The 21,190-nt window shown below is 36.9% G+C and overlaps 1 protein-coding gene across 1 annotated transcript in view; it reads right to left on the bottom strand.

The window, feature by feature from the left end:
• UGT8 (UDP glycosyltransferase 8) overlaps nt 1-20,829 on the bottom strand; it is an 82,257-nt gene extending 61,428 nt beyond the window's left edge. Inside the window, exon 1 of the mRNA XM_017510579.2 lies at nt 20,312-20,829. The gene's annotated coding sequence lies outside the window, so the exon portion shown is untranslated. The remainder of the gene's footprint in view (nt 1-20,311) is intronic.
• Between the last annotated feature and the right edge of the window lie 361 nt (nt 20,830-21,190).

Raw genomic sequence — 21,190 nt, 5'->3', positions numbered from 1 at the left:
AAAAAAAAAAAAAAAAAAAAAAAAAAAAAAATTTACTCTATATTTGAAAATAAAATCATTACATTTTTTCACCTTAAACTTTCCTTAAAGTAAATTGAAGAACATAATGTTAAAACTTTTTTAGATAAAGCCATTTAAAATGTTTAGCTTTAAAGGACTATCTGGAAAGAGAAAAAGAATTTTAAGCATAAAGCAAAGAAAACACTTTTGATTGCATAATCACTAATATTTTTGGAATATTTAGAACATCTGGAGCAGGCAGAGGTTTCCAGTTTAAAATGGCAGATTAAACACAAGCATTTCCATTCATTTTCTCCAGAAGCTCCATTGAAAATGTGAATGAAGAATATAAAAGGGAATAAATACACAGTAGTTCTGAGAAGTGGTATGAGGCATTGACAGAGGTACAGTGGAATGATTTGAACAAATGAACAAACTAGACTTGTCTCTTATAAAACCAGCAAGGATGTTATTTTTAGTGATAATGCTCAACTTTTGCAAAGGCATAGTGTAGTCTTAAGAAGTTGGTGAAAATATAAACTGGTGTAAATGTTCTGAAATACAACTGGCATATTATTTTATAATATTACAGAAATACCAATACGTGTGTACAAAAATGTCCACTGCATTCACAGCTGACAGCAAATAGCCAGAAACCACTATGAATCCAGCAGTAGATTAATTTTAGTATATTTTTAACAATGGAAAATTATAGAACCATCAAAAATTATGTTTTAAGATAGTTTTAATATCAAAAAATACTAATAACGCTAAGATTAGAAATACAATTACATATATGACATATACATATAGGTATATATAAAGTAATTATGACAATAAAGTAAATATCAAACTGATAAGTTTAAGGTTGTCATCTTGAGCAATTTTCTTTGCTTTTCTTATATTTTTCAGGATTTCCAAAGATTTCTACCAAAAGTAGATAATTCATATAACAGTTATCAGCTGGCACATCCATGGAGCTGAAGCCTTACTCTTATCCTCCCTTTGGAGTTAAGCATCTTAAAACATCAGTTTCTATTTGCTGGTCTTCACTTACTCCCCAGATGTTTATCGTCAGCCTTTGAATCTACCACAATTCTAACGAAATTCTCATTGTTAAGGGAACTAAGGCTTCCCAATTTCCACTTATCTGTTTGGACTTCCCTTTAACACTAGCCACTAGTGATTCTATATTCATCTAAATTCTCTCTTGGCTTCTGGAATACTACTACTACTTGACTACAAGGTTTTGGCAGTAGAGTAATATACTGCCAGAATCTTGAAGAAAATTCAAAATTTGAAGAATGTACAAAAATTCGAAGGCTCTACACAAACAACTGCATATCAGTCTATCCTTTCTTCTTCCTATTAAAAATTATTTCCATGTTTGCCTTCAAGACAGAAAGCCAAAAGCATTTTAATAGGTGTGTCTACCACTTGCCATAGGGAAACCCTTTAACATTTCAGTGTGAATTAATTTGGGGAAAACAGTAAGAATATCAGGATATTGGAGGGGTACTTTACTTAAATGTTGCACATCCATAACATTCATCTGTAAAAGTGATTTCTCCAAGGCCAAAGGAAGGGTTTCTTTTTTAATTTTAATTTTTATTTTTTTTGAGACAGTTTTGCTCTGTCACCCAGGCTGGAATGCAATGGCACAATCTGAGCTCACTGCAACCTCTGCCTCCTGGGTTAAAGCAATTTTCCTGCCTCAGCCTCCTGAGTAGCTGGGATTACAGGCACACACCACAATGCCTGGCTAATTTTTGTATTTTTTTTTAGTAGATATGGGGGTCACCATGTTGGCCAGGCTGATATCGAATTCCTGACCTTGTGATCCACCCACCTTGGCCTCCCAAAGTGCTGAGATTACAGGTGTGAGCCACCACGCCTGGCTCAAAGGAAGGGTTTTAAACCCTTAGAGCTCCAGAAAACAAATCAGATTAGTTATAATGCTCCTGTGCCTAGGTATCAATGGTTCATATATGCTGAAATTTGATACAGGAACACCCCATTATGCTATTCAAATATTTTAAAGATGAAAATAGACTTTTATAAATCCCTCGTAGTTCTCATTTTCCCAAAGATGCTAAAGCTAAAATACCAGAGTTTAATATTGTACATGACTCCTGATTACGTCACTTTTTTTTTTTTTGGAATACATTAACTCTCTTTAATTTTTAAGTTCAGGGGTACAAGTGCAAGTTTGTTAAGCAGATAAACTTGTGTCATGGGGGTTTGTTGTACAGATTATTTCATCACCCAAGTATTATGCCTAGTACTCAATTATTTTTCCTGATCCTCTCCCTCCTCCCACCCTCCACCCTTGTTATTTTTTTTTAAAAGTGGGGAATCACCTTTGACTACCACTTGAAAGAATCATTTCTCTAGTTTCACTAAGTTAAGAGCTGCTCATTGTTAATAACTCTGAACTGGAAAGCATTCATGTGGATGAACCATTGAACCACATGAGAAAAAAATGACAAGCACATAAACTACATGAAAGAAGCTAATATTTGAGAGTCTATCATCCCAGCAGCTCAGCAATTCATTATTTTAAACAAAAATTAATCAAAGTATCTTTGCATTAAATGAAAAACAAAATAAGGGCTTATGGAAAATATAAAATCATGTCTGTATATGGTGAATCACATTTAGAATATCAAAGGGGATGATTTAGTCCAAAGCAGATTATGTAATCTGAACAACTGAGGTTTTCTGTACTTTTAAGTTTCCCTGGCATTTACTGTTTTGTAGACTGCAATAACGTGAGCAAATACACCTATCAATTGCCACCAGAGGTCAAACTTTGTACTACACAGAATATTGTAAGAGAAACTTCATCTCTCTTCAAAGCACCTTCTACAAATACGCCTTGGAAAATGCCATCTGGCAAAATAATAAATATAAATTCAGTAAAATAAATATTGATTATCATTACAGATACTTTTAAATAAATATAAATTTCATCTTAAAAATGTATTTTTCTGCCTTTCCCTAGTATGACTTATGCTCCATAAAGGTAGGGATTTTAGTTAAATTTGGTAATTGCTTTATTTTCATTGCCTAACTATGTAGCAAGCACTTAATATTTACTTACTGAGTAAATGACTGCAATTGTGACTTTGAGCCACAATATACAGACGGACCACATGCATCTCCACTACCAGCCCCACTTTTTTCTTTAATTTTAAATAGATGAACCTTCTAATTATATGAATTGCCTTATTTTTGAACAAAATTATGAATAAAAAGCCTTTTCCTGAGACACTGATGTTATTTACACACCTCAACTACAGAGAAAATTTCTGGGGTAATGTATACTACAAGTGGAGGAAGGAAGTATCAAGTAAAAGTACTGATTTCATTACAGCTTCTCCTTGAATCTGGGGCCTTTCATCTTACACATTTCACATTAGTGTTACAAATGACCAAGAGAATTGCCATTATCTTCAGTAATAACAAGAATTATGAAAAGAAACTAGAACTTAGATGCCATAGGGACATGAGAGACAGCTATGGTCTTTTTTCTTTCTTCCAGTAATGGAATCCCTCTTCTACTTCAGTTTGGCTCATAGCCAAAAAGACGAAATACAATTTTTCTCTACCTCTCTAATAGCTGGTTTTAGTCATATAAATGAGTTTACTCAATGAGAGTGAGACGGAAGCAGAAGTGCTATGTGCCCTTTCTAATGTATGCTCTTGGAGGTTCACTTTTCAACTTCCTGCCAGCTGGAATGAGACATGGTAATGATTAACATCCTGGACTATACCGACAGAATTATATGTCAGAAAAGGGGTAACAATGAAGACACTTCGGTCCTCAGATTGTGTAACCATAACACCAGCCCTGCCTGCTTATGCCCAAATTATTGTGTATGAATCAGATAAGCTACCTTTTCTAAGTCACTGAAACCCTAGAGGGGAACTCAGAATCCTGGTTTGCCTAGAACTGGGGGGAAGTGCTCCAGGATGTGGGACTTACAATGCTAAAACTGGGAAAGTCTTGGGCACAAGGGGACAAGCTGGTCACTGTATTTCTTTGACTTAACACACAAGTGTCAATAAGCAGCAGCTGTTTTTAATTGCTGCATGCCTTCCTTATATTACCTGCTTTATAAACATAATCTCATTTCATATTCATATGAAGGCAAGAAAGCAGCCACTAGTTTACAGGTAATAAGACTGAGAGGTTAAAAACTGGACAAAGATCTAGTATCTAGTAAATTAATGTACTTGTATCCCATCATGTGAAGGCAGAAAGAAAAGAAAGCTTAAAAAAAAGTGTAGCTGTGGACAAACTGGGGAAAAACCCAGCTTTATATCTACTTAGTTGTTAAACAGCCCAGGTTTTAAACATGTATCTTCCATCTGTAGGCAATTCTTGGTATTCTTAAGTTATTTATGGTAGCTATTAGCAATAAAACTAGTAAAAGCAAGGAATCCCCTAAAATCACAAGGTAGAATGGGAACATATTGATTTGAGGTAGGAGAAGAAATAATTCAGAAAATTGAAGCCACCTGTGGTTGGTTAAAACTGCTACCTGCAAAAAAAAAAAAAAAAAAAAAAAAAAAAAAAAAAAAAAAAAAAAAAAAAAAAAAAAAAAAAAAAAAAAAAAAAAAAAAAAAAAAAAAGTGTGGCACCTTTAATTAAGAGCACAATCTGTGTGAAAACCTTACACTGAGAGAACTCAGTTTGGCTGTCAGCAGTAAATAAATATAGGTAACTCTAGATTTTCAAAATCTGCCACATTACTAAATTAATGTTTTTCATTCCATTAGAAAAATTAAAGAAACGTATTTGCATAGAAGCACACAGCTTAACTGCAGAAATAAAACCAAAAATGCTGGCTGAATGCAAAGGAAGAAGGAATTTGATTTCATTTCATACATTTAATGAAATAATCCAAAGTTCCCTGTCAGAAGTTTTTGGTAAAAATTTCTGATGCAATCACTTTTGCTTTTAAAATATTGGTTTGCCTGATAACAAAATCATTTAAAAGAGCGTGATGAAAAATATTGTATTACTATTACATTCCTTACACTATTATGTCATCTTATGAAAAATAAGATGAATAGAACTCTCTACAAGTATTACAGAGGCAGACCTTTCTTTACACACATGAAATACTGAAAGGAAGAAACTATTAGCAATACCACTCAAAAAATTCAATTTTGCACCTGGGACATCGCCAAGAGGAATACAAAAGAACCTCTTTTTGAAGGAAAGGTTATAAAGAAAGTTGTTGTTGCTTTTGTATGACTCCAAGCTAGCTGCACTTACCACTTTTTCAACACAAGTATCTGCAGTTATCTCTTTTCAGACATCTACAGTACAGGTGGTGAAGCTGTAATGAGAAACTCAACCCTATTTACTTATCAGTGATAGCTGGCTCAGGCCCACCTGGGGAGTTTCTCTGCAAACATTAAACAGGAAGGTAAGCTAAAAACAAAAATACAGAGAGAAAAGAAAAATAAGATAATAAAGAAAAATAAGTTACTAAGATAAAAAGAAAAATAAGATAATACGAATATCTACAGACCGCACTCAGTACTTATACATAGTATGTGTCCCATTAATGCTTGATGATAGTGATTAAATTTAACTATGTAAAACACAAACATATAATCACCTAATGAAGTTGTTTTCATTAATGCTTGATGATAGTGATTAAATTTAACTATATAAAACACAAACATATAATCATCTAATGAAGTTGTTTTCAAATTCCAGCATCCAGAAGAATCACCTCAGGTACTTAAATAAAAATGCAGGTTCCAAAGTCACCTCAGCAAATAAGCTGTTACGGAGTGTAGGGAGAAACCCGAGACTCTGAATTTTTAGAAAGCAGCTGGAAATATTTATGCAATTCTCCCAGTGGATTGACAGATAAGGATCTAGCACTGGCAACTTACATGCAATAAGAGAAATACAGGTAATACAATGAAGGTAATATGGATCCCAACTATCAAGACCTGAACTGAAGCTCATCAATTATCCCAGGAATTTAGAAAAGCATAATGCACATAGCCCCAGATTCCCAGGAACTCAGAATAAACAATTCCAAACAACTTTTTAAATTTCTGTATACAAAGTATCAGCAGTCTCTCAAGAGCACATGAATAGTTTTAATACCTAATCAGTAGTAAGGAAACATGGCAGTTTATTTCATTTACATTCTGTTTAATAGTCAACTTCCCCATTATTAGTTAATAAACAAATTCTAAGCTAATTTGAAGTAATGTGTTAGTAAAGTATTATCAAGATAGGTAATTAAAATAATGGTTAATGCATATTTAAAATGTTGAGTTTTTTTGGACATCTATGATACTTGGTACCTTAAGACTATCTTTTCAGTTAGCTCACATTTTAAGTGGTTTAAATTATAAAGCTAATATCACTTTAAGTGACGTATAATGACAAGAGAAACAACATGATTGCAGCATGAATCTATGGATCCTCAAATCACTAGTCTTTGTCATAGGCCCAAGTCATTTAATTTATGTTCCTAATTTTCTTCACCTGTCAGGTAGGGCAATGAAATTATGTAACTTGGAATATCCCTTACTATTCTAAAACTTACTGGAAAAAAAAAAACTGGGTTTAAGAATAGGTTTAATGAGATTGATATATTTGGTTCATAAAAAGTAGTTAAGACCAATCAATTCTAAGAAACGAAAGGAAAAGAAATAGAATTTACTTTGATTTAAAATTTTAAGTTATAGAGAATCATTAATCTGAAGACACACTTTATAGGAATACTATTAAAATATAAATTGTGGTTTGGTAGATCTAGGATGGGGTCCCATATTACTTATTTCTGAAACAAGCTCTCTAGTAATAGGGGATGCCACTAGTGCTTGGAGTGCACATTGAATGAGCAAGGATTTACAGTAAAACCAAGAGGTAGAATAAAGAGTAATAAAATGATCAATGACGTGATTAAGCAAATCAACAATACCCATAACCTATTGGAAAAGAAATTATTTTTTAATGAACCATACGCTAAAGGACAATTTGTTTAAAAAAATAAAATAACCTAATAGATCTAATGTGCAATTTTCTTAATGGACCAATATGTGGTAGGTGGGCCAATCTTTGAACACATGGCTATAGTCCCACTCTGGTTGCACATAATAATCACCTGGGAAGCTTTGGAAAAATAGAGATGCCTGAAAACTTGCCATCTACAATGTAGTTCAACCAAAGCAGAATTTCTGAGGATGAGGCCTAGGACTAACAGTTTTTTGCTTTTTAAATTCTCCTCCCCCTCATTTCCTATAATAAAAATCAAGAAAATCTAGACTACACTTAAACGATGTCACAGCAAAATATATATATTAAAAAAAAAAACTAATTCAACTCTGTTTTCTTTAAGAAATTGAGAAATGCGTGGGTTTATCTGAATTAACAATATTTGCTGATGCCTCAATAACCAATTAGTAAGAAAATCAGATATCATGAGTTTAGGCTATAAAACTAACCAGGAAAGTATTTTAAAATATAAACTGAATTTTTCTTTTTTCCTTAAGATGATCAGAATTTTTCATTATCCGAGAAAAATGTGAATTGACGAGATATTTGATATCATAGATAAGAGGGTCTCAAACATCAGTATGTATCACAATAACCTGTAGGGCTTGTCACAACACACACTGTGGGGCCTGCCTTCATGGCTTCTGATTTTACAGATCTAGGATGGGCCCCAAAATTTCCATTTCTAACAAATTGCCAGGTAACACTGATGCTTCTGTTACAGAAACCAAATTTAGACAATGTAAGTACAAGTTTGTAATTTTTTTAAAAATGCAATTTTCCTTTTTAATAAAGAAAGCAGTCATATTAAAACACTTTTGTCTCGATCACATAGTTTTAAAATAAATATGTATATATATTTTTATATATGTATATATATATTTTATATATGTATGTACAGATATATGTAGATATATATCCTACAGAATAAGATGTGGGTTTCTATTTCTGCAGTTCCCCAAGACTAGCCTCATACAGTTATCTCCATGAATCTGCATCATGTGATGAACTTTCAGCAAACAACATGGAAATTCCATGTTTTGATTCTGATCCCATCCTTACGCAAGTGAGAAAAGTTTCATAAATCATACAACTGAGATTATCTGAGGCTTTACATTCTGACAAGTATATATTTTCTTTAAAAAAATACAAAAACAATGCTTTGTGTTTTAAAATGTTTTGTTAGGATTCTTTATAATTATCTTTTATTGGGATTTTAATTAGTAGAATACTGCAAGTGAATCTGGAGAACATCCAGATCAAATTTTCATCTTCTCCTCCAATGAAACACATTCACACGTGGGAGAAACAGCTTTTCAATACATTACTAGAGATTCTTAAGGCTACAGAAATGTTAGAGAATTACAAAAGATCATAGGATTGTTTCCGAACTAATTAAGGTGTTCTTTCTTCACTATCACTAGTTTAAATGTATTTTTAACATTATTAAGAGTCACAAAATACATTTTCATGTAATGTCTGAAACATGGTTTCAGGACAAAACTGCCAAGTATAACCAAAAAGCAAATCAGAACAAGAAACAAAATTCTAGGTATTTTTCCTATTCCATTCCTTGAAATTCTTCACAGGTGCACAAACAACAAACTTCCCTATTGTTTTATAGAATTCCACCATCATCACTAGGAGAAGGTTGTATTAGATAGGTTGAGTATTAGATTAAAAATAGAAGTTGTCTTAGTCCCCAGAATTGGAAAAATTTGGGGAGTTTTTGCAGAAAGAATAAATTTCTTTGATATTCCTTTACTAACAGGTTAAAATGTACAGTTTCGTGTGTTCTAAGTATCTAAGGATTATAACAGATATTCACCACAATGAGGCATGTCCAAAGAAAGTCTTTTGTATATCATTGCCATTGTCTTATAAAAATAAGATAAATACACTTAAACATTGACACTTAATATTTGTGCCAAAATGATACAAAAATTTTTAAAAACATATATTTTCATTAAAAGATAAATTAGTCTTTGGGAGGCCGAGTGGGCGGATCACGAGGTCAAGAGATTGAGACCATCCTAGCCAACATGGTGAAACCCTGTCTCTACTAAAAATACCAAAAAAAAAAAAAAATCAGCTGGGCATGGTGGCGTGCACCTGTAGTCCCAGCTACCTGGAGGCTGAGATGGGAGAAACGCTTAAACCCAGGAGGCAGAGGTTGCAGTGAGCCGAGATCGCACCATTGCACTCCAGCCTGACGCCTGGCGACAAAGTGAGACTCTGTCTCAAAAATAAAATAAAATTAAATTAAATTAAAATTAAAATAGATTAGTCACACTGTACAAGCTAAAGATAGGTGACTTCAAATCCCTCATTTGTAGAGAAAGTGGCCAAGTCTCCATCCATGGGATGGTTGCCTGGAATCACACAGCTAGTTCAGTTACTCACTGGCAGAGTCAGAGCTAGCATTAAGGTTTCCTGGGTCCTAATCCAGCATCCTTTGTGTGTACCATATAAACACTCTCCAAAGTTGTTACTGCCATATGTGAGATAATAGTTTGACTTTTTATTGAATTCTATGATACATGAATCAAAACAGCAGTCTTTGTAAAGCTTTGGTCATGACTTTATTAAACTTTATAAAACCCTTAAATATTTAGACTATAAAAAATACGATACATCTTGGCTCTAAGGTAGAAGAGTTCTAGCATATACTAGGTTGCTTATTGAATGAATTAATTAATTAATTCTAAATGTTACAGATACTGTACAGTCCACCAAGAAATCAACATGTCTGGTTCAAAATGTCTTCCTTTCAATCTCCTTTTGGATGGAATAATAGGGGTAGAATAGGAACAGAACTGCATTTAGGTAATATTAAAATAAGCTACCTCATTTTTGCTGGCAAAAATAATGGTCAGAAAGCATAAGGCATGCAGAGCTCACATAGAGGCTGGACAAACAATCAAATCCTAGTGATGGGCAGGCGCCTACCCCATCTCCACTCTGTCCATCCCTTGCCCACACAAATTTGTAAACCACTCACTAGGACCCCTCTTCTGAATTCCCTAGAAGAAGCAGGAAAATTATCTTCAGAAAAGCTGAAGGGAGAGAAAAAAATTAAGGAGAGAGGATAGCCAGAGGGCCTTATTTCTGTATATTGCATATAGTTTAGAAGTTTAAAGACAAAGTATATTCCAAAGCATATCTTCAGACAGCATCTGACTAAAGGAATATAAAGACCTCTCAAATGCCTTCAATAATTATTTAAAACTGGCAAATTAAACAGACAAACATTGCTTCTGATTAATAATCTTATCTAACTTATCTCTTCTCTTCCTTTCGCTGAGGAATTGTCTTAAAATATATTCTTTTTTTTTTTTTTTAAGAGACAAGGTCTCCCTATGTTGCCCAGGCTAGAGTGCAGCAGCTATTCACAGGCATGATCTCCACAGCACACTATAGCCTGAGACTCAACTCCTGGCTTCAAACAATTCTCCCATCTCAGCCTCCAGAGTAGCTGGGACCACCAACCTGCACCACTTCACCTGGTTTAAAATGTATTCTTACTCCTATTGCTCTGCTCAGAGGGAGACGAAAAGGGAAATATTTTGGCCAGAAGAATTCTGTGATTATCAAAGGAGGAAATAGGCACAAAGAATGAAAAAAAATATATTCTGTCTGGGCTGGTGCTTTAATTTAATTGGTATAAAAGGTCTACGGGGAAGTGGGGAACTGGACAATTAGAACACTTCCTAAGTTATCTTCCTCATGGATATAATCATTCTTTTCTCTAACTGTGGTTTCATGACATCAAGCATACTTATACTGAAATGTAAATACAAAATAAAAACTAAATGCAGTTATCACTTGATTATTTTATTAGCATTACCTAGTATTAGTTGTGAATGCACATCCATCTATTAGAAGCCCCAGGTAAATTTAAAAGAAAAACTTACTAAACCATTATAATTTTATAGTAGAGTTCCATGGATCTGTAATATAATCTTTCTATATATCAAACTTTTTTTTCTATTGTGACTGAGTAATGTAACAATCCCTATAGGATATGTTGTTCCTATGCAGAATACCACGTTAAAAAAAAATGGGGAATGTTTCAAGTTTGAATGATGAAGTTCTGGAAAAAACAACAGATAAAAAAATAGAAATATGTATAAAAATTAGGAAACTTACCCTTATCGCCTTGTGAACAAACTAAAGATGCCATTCAATCATGTTCAAATATCTTATCTCTGATCAGTAGTGTTTGTCCAAGGAGTATGAGGAGACAAGAGTCTCCACGCTCCAAGAGTTCATACTCTCCTTAAAGAGAGAATGAAACCTAATTCTTAACATCAATATATATACAAATCAAAGTCACAGAAAAGACAGAGACTGGAAAGCCACAGTCTGAGGTGGGACTCGAATGTCCAAACCTTGGGTGAGAATTTGGAAGTGCAGAGGGAAAAAAAGACAGGACATCTCATATGGAGGGATATCCTGAAAGGAATGCCCCATTGGGTAAACAGAATAGAATCCTATTGAGTAGGAGAAAATAAATAAGGCTGATCAGAATGCAGCTAGACAATAAAGAGCCTTGAAAGCCAGGTTAAAGATTTTGGATCCCCATGTGAAAATAAATGTCAGAGATGGTTAACTATAACACTTTCCCACCAATACTCCTAGTAAACTTCAGCCCTGCCTTGGCAAGGTGTTCCCTATTTTGGATGTAGAAGACCACAGGCATGTGAGTTTTTTGTTTGTTTTAATTAAATTCATTCTTAAATCAATACCATGGTTTCCTGCTATAACACACCCAGTTTACATAAAGCCCAGATATGATACTGAAACACTATTCCTTTCTTCCTGAGTTTTTTTCCCTCCACTGTTTCTCCTTCCTTCTTCTCATCTTGTCCTTATCCCCTCTATCTAACTTACTTCTCCTTCCAGTTTCTCTGACTCGTAGGTTTATCGCCATTAAGACATATTCGCACAAATGTTTCGAAGTATTTTCAAAACCAGTAGAAAACAAAGTCAGTGATTAGCATTAATATTCCTAAAAACAGTTTTATCCTGAACTCTTATCAATACACTTAACTGTTTTTTCCTGCTTTTGCATAGACTGGCAAACCTGTTTGACTAGTTTTCCCCTAAGCAAAGCTCCCCAGATTGGCTTGGTGAGAACAACTCAATAGGGAGAGCTGCACAAATGCAAAATCTATGTAAAACACAAGGACCTTCTTCATAAAGAGAACCCACAAGAAGGGCCTGCTGCCCAGCACTAACTGCCTAGTCTTAGAGCAGCTCTCTCAAAGCAGGAAGACACCACCACTAAATCACTCATTCCTTTGCTAGTAAAAAACTAATAATAAATTAAAATTTAATTCTTCTTGTTGATGTCTCTCCTCTGAATAATGGATATTATGAGGATGAGGTAGAATCAGATTAAGACTTAAGTGTAGAAGTTTAAAAACTTTCAGCAGATAACACTATATTCAACTATGTTACAGAAGTGTGCCCAAGTTTGTTGTTGTTGTTATTGTGTGTGTGTGTGTGTGTGTGTGTGTCTGCTTAAGGCCATTAGAAAAATCTGAATTTGCAAAACAGGTATTAATAAATCAGGATAGAATTTTTTCTATGATAAATCAGATGTTGATATTGCTTTAAATAGCAAAGTCCCTGTGTATATTTATAATATAATGTGCCTTAATGTCACTATCCACAAATTTTTTTCTGTAAACTATTTCTAACATACAGAAAAATATAAAGATCAACATAAACATCTGTATGCCTATCACTTAATATTTAAAAAGTATTAAATGTTTGCCCTATTTTCTTAAATTCTATAAACATGATTAAATTTATAAAAGTTGGGCTTTTATACAGTTTTTCAGGAACCTATTACAGAATATATAACATGTTTGCACACTTGAGCCTACTTTGTAAATTCATGTGCGCATTATTTAAACTTAATGTTTCACTTGGAAGAAAATTAGCCCGCTAGTTTTTACTTATTAAAATAAGCTATAGTTAATGTAATAACTAAAAAGTCATGACATGGTGTCTTGAAACATTTCAAGTATTAAATTTCTTCAAAACAATTAAAAAGTACAAAATGATTTCGCTAATATTTTGTTACCTAATATTTCCAAATCAAGCAAATATTTACCAAATCAGTTATGAATGTAAATTTCTTTAATGAACTGGAATCTTTGCAGATGCATTTCTCTTATTTACATCAAGTCAATGGAAATAGATTGTACCTTCAAAATAAAATCAATATAGTGATTATTCCAAATTAACAACTTAGATAAATAGTACAAGACTACAAGCAAAGAGTATCTCTGAAATGTTCCTACTATACATCTTTCCATCTAATCGAAATGCTTTAATATTTACATAAATGTTCAGCCAGAGAATATGAACTGACCTACACTGTCCCAGAGGCCCTGCCATTCATAAACGAAAGGTACAATTTTATTTTAGCTATGCACTCCTAAATGCTATTCTGTATACGTCAATTTCAACTTGGCATCTGTTATCTCTGTAAGGGAGTGCTGAGCATGACAATACACAGTCTAAAACTGAGTTGATGAATATACAACATGGAACTAGAAGAAAGTCTAAACTGAAAATCACCTGCACGGATTACTATGCTTTACAAATAACAGGACCATAAACATGAAGGACTAAGCACAGTGGGGGAAAAAAAAAGCACTGAAACTCAACTGGAAAATAGAGAAGTGCTGATAACCAAGACTGTGGTTAGTTATTTTCAGGTAAAGAATATAATCAAATAATAAACCTACACATATAAAATTCATTTTATCTTAAAAACATGGAACATCTAATTTCATTTTATTCAGCAAATATTTATTGGGAGTCCTAAAAGCTATGTACTCTACTAAATGCTATAGAAACAAATGACAAGTGGTGAATAACAGAATATCCTATAATAGATACATTAATCTGAACTTTAAAAAAAACAATAAACATCATTTATAACCAATTAATAACCAATATGCCTTATAACCAATTAGTAAACAATATGTACTATGTTCAATTGTTGGTTGATTCCCAAACCAGTGCACAGATGTAAACATTTTCTCAAATTACGCATTAATTACAGACGAAAAACATTCACATACATATGAAAATAAAATTCTAATTTAAAATGTTTATCTCTAACATAAACCATCACTTCCTTCAAACAGAGAAAATCCTAGGGAAAAAGTAGGTATATTTAAATATTACCATGGCAGTCTAAATTTGAAAAAAAAAAAAAAATCAAACCAACTTCTACAAATCAGTCCTTTTGTTATTACACAGGCTAATAATTATTTCTCACGTGTTGATTTTTAAGGCCCTATGAGATATCGAAGTACATTTGGAATCGTCAAATATTAAATTATACTTTGTTACGTTTTGAAATCATCTGTATTGTTTTCTGAGTTTCTTTTCAGCTACTACTAAAATGAATAATCAACATCCTTATATATAATACCTAAGGAAATAGAACACACTTAAAATACTAAGAGTACTTTAAATAAGACATTAGAAACGTGTAGGTTTAATTACTAGGTACTTTTTAAACAATGTATATGCCACAAGACCCTCCAGACTGGTGGAACCATGGCTTGTCCTGAGAAACCCAACATCTCTGCAAAGCTCTTGAGGCAATTTCCACTCTCTCTTCAAGGACTTTGTTCAGTTAGCTCCCTCTGCTCCCTACAAAATTTTCAATGGCTGCTATTCTATTGGCTTCTAACCCAAAAAGTTAAAAGTATGATCAAGTTTTCATCTTAAAAATGTATTTTCAATCACTCTCCGTGAATTCTGAGAGCGAGTACTTGTGAAAGCAAAAATGACTAGGCACCTTCTAATCACAAATCCAAGTCCTGGTTTCCGTAAGACAGCTAGCATTTGTTAAACACAGACTAGTAACCTTTCAGGCATTGTGCATGACAGACTTTATCTCATCTGATCCTCACAGTAGCCCTATAAAGTAGTTGCCTCTCTCCCCATCTGGTAAATGAGGAAACAAAACTAAATTGTGAGCTCAAGGTCACAGAGCTTTTCAAGGGTGGGGTGAGGGGAACAAGACAGTCTAATACCCCTCATTTTAAAACCTGACCTTCTCACTTTCTGAACTTTTCTCATTTTTCAGCTACTTTTAAAAGTTACACTCCCCTAATTTTCCTCTTGCCTCTCTTGTTCTGTACCTTCTCATTCTTCTTTATTGCTTCCTATATTTCTCTATTCAACTCTCAGGTTTTAGGATCTCCCCAGGCCTCTGTTTCCCCATTAGCTTTTGGTACTTACCCTGGAAAACATATCAACTTTCACTGTTTATAATGACCTATACACTGAAAACTGCTAATGTTTCTGTGTGTCTATCCATTTATCTACCTACCTACCTAGCCCAGGACCTCTCCACCCAAAACTTATATGCAATGGTTCATTGGACACACATCTCCAATTGGATTTTCTATAAGCACTTCATGTTCTACATGTCTAAAACTGAACTCTATCACTCTTGCTCTCAAATCTGGATGTCCTTTTAAGTTTTATCCCATCTTCCTATATCACCCACTCCCAATCCTCCACCAAAGCAGTCACCAAATCTTAGAGATTCTACCACCTGAATATCATTGTAACCAAACGCTTTCTCTCATCCCACTGCCAACACTTTGGTACAAGGACCTCAACCTCTCTTACCAAGGTCACCCCAATACCTTCTAAACTACCATTCATATCTCATGTTCCTCAGATCCATCCTTCTAGATTGCCATAAGAGCTGTTTTCTTATCACATCACACCTTTGTTTAAAACAACCTTGACCTGAAAATAGTCCATTCTCCTGAGGATGGCAAACAGCCCTCCATGATCTTGCTCCTGCCTCCAGTGATTCGTCTTTGATGTCACCCTCTAAGAAACCCTTGAATCTCCTGCCCCCACACAGAATTGACCACTTCGAAATCTCTGTTCAGGGTATGGTGTGTATATCTCGATCACGGCACTTACAGAACAGCCAGCACTATATTGTACGTGTTGAAAATAGCCTGTTTTCAATGGGCACAGGGAGGGGAACATCACATACCAGGCCCTGTAGGGCAGTGGGGGTATAGGAGAGGGATGTGGGGACAGGAGAGAGGTAGCATTAGGAGAAATACACCTAATGTAGATAACGGGGTGATGGATGCAGAAAACCACCATGGCACGTGTATACCTATGTAACAAATCTGCACGTTCTGCACATGTACCCCAGAACTTAAAGAATAATAATAATAATAATAAAAGAAAATGGCCTGTTTCCTCTTTATCTCCCCCTTTTAATCCTAAAGTCCTCCCAGGGCCTTAATTGTATGCACATCCCCAGAGCACAGTGCCTGGCACAAGGTATGCTTTTAACAAATATTTGTTGAATAAAAGAATGAATGTTTATGAAATGCTTCAGATTAAAGAGATATGATTACCACTGTTTTCAAGACCAAATTAAATTAAGCCATTTTAATCAAATTTATTATGATTATGTACTTTCTCCATAAGTAGGTATGCAAAATATTTAAATAGTTCACCTACTCTCAAGTATGGTTAGCAAGATTCTCAAATCATACTTCTTATTCCAGACTTCCAGGGTGGTAAAATGTTAACTACACTACATTATGGTTAGTAAGTTTCAGTGGCAGAATGTAGTATGTAAAATATCCTAGTATATTATTCCTAAATAAAGACAATCTGGGCCTATCATTAAAAAGCAAACTTTTGGGCCGGGCACAGTGGCTCGCTCATGCCTGTAATCCCAGCACTTTGGGAGGCCAAGGTGGGCGGATCACAAAGTAAAGAGATCGAGACCATTCTGGTCAACATGGTGAAACCCTGTCTCTAGTTAAAAAAAAAAAATACAAAAATTAGCTGGGCTTGGTGGCACACACCTGTAGTCCCAGCTACTCGGGAGGCTGAGGCAGGAGAATCGCTTGAACTCAGGAGGCGGAGGTTGCAGTGAGCTGAGATCATGCCACTGCACTTCAGCCTGGGCAACAAGACCAAAACACCTTCTCAAACAAAAAAAAAGTAAACTTTTTTAAAGAGCTGCTTCAGTTTCTCAGAAACACTAAGATTTTCCAGAAGACTGAACTGTCTGAAATTAAGACACCCTCCTAAAGATCTCATACACAAATTTTTCTATAAAAAGTACATTAAAACCTTTTATATAGAGGCTACCCTTCTGGAAACCTAAACATTTCAGCTCTCAGTCCAGACTGCAAATAAAGCATGTGAAAATAAACTATCTGTCACAAATTCTACAGGCTTTATACTCAAGTAAGAGCCCACACCATTTAATGGAAAGAAAGACAACAGATAATATAGCAGCAGGGTCCGCTCACAGTCTGACAGCAGCAGAAAGTGATAGCTGATAACAGAAAGAGAACCCAGAAAAAAACATAAAAAGAAGAATGGTACTTCTGTCTCCATTCTAGTATTTCAACCCAGCAGGCTGAGACCATTTACTATAAACAAAAACAGCTCTATACACCTCAGCGAATAGCACTATTCAATTCTTTATGAATTCATAAAGACAGCCCAGTAAGAAAGAATAACTTATATCCAATATCCTCCAAGGGAACAAGGAAGACAGTAAGATTTAGAAATTGTTTGTATGTTATAATGTCTCATTTTTTTTTTAAGTTTCAGTAATTAACGGTGTGAAGTCATCTACCTAGAAAATGTTCTTATGTAAATAAGTACCAATGCAGGTGAAGTCAAATAAATAAGACATTATATCTTGTATAAATAATCAAAAGTTCTCACTCTCTAAGTATATCTTAGAAATTCCCAGGTGTATGTTGGAAAATGTAATATGAATTAAAAAGCAACAAATTAATATTATTTGATAAACAGGAACATGATTTTAAAAACCATTTGAGAAATGAAGGTGGGATTTTTAGCAATATTTAAAAGGTAATAAAGCTGACAGTTGTTCATAAGGTGCAATAAAATGTTTTAATTTAAATTAAATTATTGAGAAATGTTAACTGTCAAAATCTCTAAACGAAAAGTAGGTTTTATCCCAAAAAAATTGTTATAAGCATCTTTATTTACTGCATTGGTTTATTTATTCTAAGATGCGTACCAAATTTAAATACAACAAGCATAATCCTCTGGAAATCTTAGATTTAAAAAGTTTGAATTCTATAGTACTATTATCTGGAAATAGAGGTATAGTTTCTGCTCAGGTATGCCCAACCTCCTAATAGAGTATCAAGCTTTTACTAAATATCAGGGAACTATGCTTTATTGTAGTTTTCAAAGATTCGTATAATATTAAGTCACACAACACTAGATGTCAACTTAACCTTGTAGGTGGCAGGAAATTCATACAATACTAGAGTGTTTTTCTTTGGCTTATCTAGAATAGTTGCTGAACAGAGACACATTCCTAAAGCAAAACCTCAAACCACCAAGAGAGAGTTTTTATAGGAGAAAACTAAGCTGACCAAAATTTAATTCAATCAACACGAAGTTCTGGTCTCCTTTGTCATGTAATACTGAGGTGCATGACTCGTTAATTTTAAAATCTCCTGGGGTCGAAGTGTGGTTACTCTTAACACTATTAAAATATCCATTAAAGATAACTATTGGGTACTGGGTTTAACAACTGGGTGATGAAATAATATGTACAACAAACCCCCGTGACATGTATTTACCTACGTAACAACCCGTCACATGTAGCCCAAGCCCTAAAATAAAAGTTTAAAAACAAGAAAAGAGTAAAAGCCACTTTCTATCCTTCCTTCAAATGATCATTTTTTTCTAAGGATACGTCAGAAGCACACAAATTCCGAGTGAATATAGATGTTTTTCAACATGAAATTATCAGAAATAGTAACAACAACAACTTGGCATCTAGCCAAACTGCCTAACATTCACGTCATTGATCCTGAAAAACTGGTAGTACAAGGTGACAGCCGGAGGGGGCTGAAGATTTTTAGAGTAGTGTGGTTTTTTTCTGATTTTTACCAATGGGACCCACCAGAAACAAAAGACTGTATGGTCATTGCTAACACTGGCTCTTAATAAAGGTGATTCTCCGGAGCACGCCTGGTTTGATACCGCCACCCACCCCTTCCCTTGGCGACATTCGCTGCTGAGAACGCCTAGTTAGCGCAATCCCGCCCTTCGCGTTAGTTCTCAGGACTCTCTCAGAAGTTCTCTACCTTCTCTCCTCCCCTCCCCGCCTGGATGCTGAAAGGGGATGGGAACTCGCGGTACAGGTACAAAGGCTATTCCTTCTCTAAGGAAATGCTGCACTATGGCACATCAGCGGTACTCAATTTTATAAACCCGCAATTAAACAGTGAGTTCAATTAAACCAGTGAGTTTGCATATACAGAATGGGTACCATGCCCGCCTCCTCGGATTGTCCCTTTGCCCCGAATCACTGCATCTACTTGCACTCTGCGATTCGGTTTGCCTCCTTCAAATCCAAAACACACCTCCCAGGCCCCCTCGCCGCTCCTCCAGTCCGGGGAAGGCGCCCTTCTTTCTGCCAGCAGAGCGTCCTTCTCTCCCCGCCCGCAGGCGCTCACCTCTTCTCTAATCCAGGGGGCACGCACAGGCTCCTCTAATGCAAGGGCACCTCGTACCATTCCCAGATGGGCGCGGGGACCCGTGAAACCCTGTCACCCCCGTACACTATCCATTGTTGGGGGTCGCTCGGGCACGCGGAAACGGCGGGCCCTGAAAGGTCTCAGCAAGCGTGTACAGCCCCGAGACACTCCCCACCCCCAACACCTCCCGCTGCCATTCCTCCAGAGGAGGAAGACGGAGTAAAGGGGAGTTGGAGAGGTGAGAGGTCCCGAAGTACCTCCTGGTCCCCCATCTCTATCCCTGCCCTGGCAGCTGACTCCAGCCTCGGGACTCCGCGGTGCCCATCCCCTCAGGGGTCAAGTACAAGGTCCTCTGCCGAATCGCCTCCCTCTTTTGCCCTCCCTCTGCCTAGAGCGCACAAACGTGAGAGGACCCTCGAACGGATGCCATATGGGAGAAACAGGATTTCAGGCGCTATCAGCGGCCAGCCTAAAAAGATCTCCTCACACTCCCTCAACCTCTGGCCTTTCTCCCTACCCCGCCAGCCCCCACTATCCACTCCTAACTTCCTCAGCCCAACCCCATCTGCGCTCTCTGATTCCTACCCCCCGCCCCTGGATCGCAGCCATTCGCCCGGCACTCACCTCAGGGAGCAAACAACGCCCCTCTCCTCCTCCCAGCCCGCCCCCCGTCCGCCCGCTGGAACGGCGTGGTCCCTCCGCTCACCTCCTCTCTTAGCTGCCCCGCGCGAGTTTGAGAGGGTCTCTGCCGCGTAATTGTATCCGGGACAGAACGCCCCGTGTTTGTGCGCTGAATCAGGTATCGCCGCCTTCGGTGGTTCGGGGGTGTAAGGGAGGCTTCAGAGTTAGCTTGTTGGCTTAGAGGGCTCTCCGGTTTCACAGTTGATAGCAATGCTTTGACCGTGTCCTCCCTCGGGTCCGCAGCGCGCCTGCTCGTCCTCAGCTCCCCGCGGGCGGCCAGGCCCCCCGCCCCCTAGCCGCGCCCCGCCCCGCGCGCGGCGAGCAGAGATGTTGCGCGCTGCTGTCCTTCGGCGCTTGGCTCAGCGGGGCACAACAGGGGCCGCCACGCGCTCAGCCTTGCATCACTTGCGGTGGGCTGTGAGCGCCTCCAGCTCCCCCGGCTGGGGCATGGATGCAGATGCGCCTTTTTGCCACGCGCTCTCGGGCTGCGCGAGGGGCAGTGCTCCGGAACCCAGCCACTCGCCGGCTGAGCGCGCCTGGCTTGCAGCTGGGACTTCAGGGAGCACTCTGAGCGCTTGAATTGCGAACTCCGGCACCGGCACGTGGCCCCACCCACTGTTTCCTCTCTACGAGGCGTGTTCCACGCCCTTCTGCCACCACCCACCTAGCCCCTGTACCCGCCTTTTTGTTTTGTTCTAAGAGGAAGTCTCGCTCTGTCGCCAGGCTGGAGTGCACTGGCGTGATCTTGGCTCACTGTACCCTCTGCCTCCCGGGTTCAAGGGATTCTCCTGCCTCAGCCTCCTGAGTAGCTGGGATTACAGGCGCACCCCACCACGCCCAACTAATTTTTCTATTTTTTTGGTAGAGACGGGATTTCACCATGTTGGCCAGGATGGTCTCGATT

Source organism: Cebus imitator, unplaced genomic scaffold (genome assembly GCF_001604975.1).
Source record: "Cebus imitator isolate Cc_AM_T3 unplaced genomic scaffold, Cebus_imitator-1.0 Scaffold17, whole genome shotgun sequence".
NCBI lineage: Eukaryota > Metazoa > Chordata > Mammalia > Primates > Cebidae > Cebus > Cebus imitator.
The sequence above is the reverse complement of the archived record's forward strand: the minus strand, read 5'-3'. Positions and strand labels throughout refer to the sequence as shown.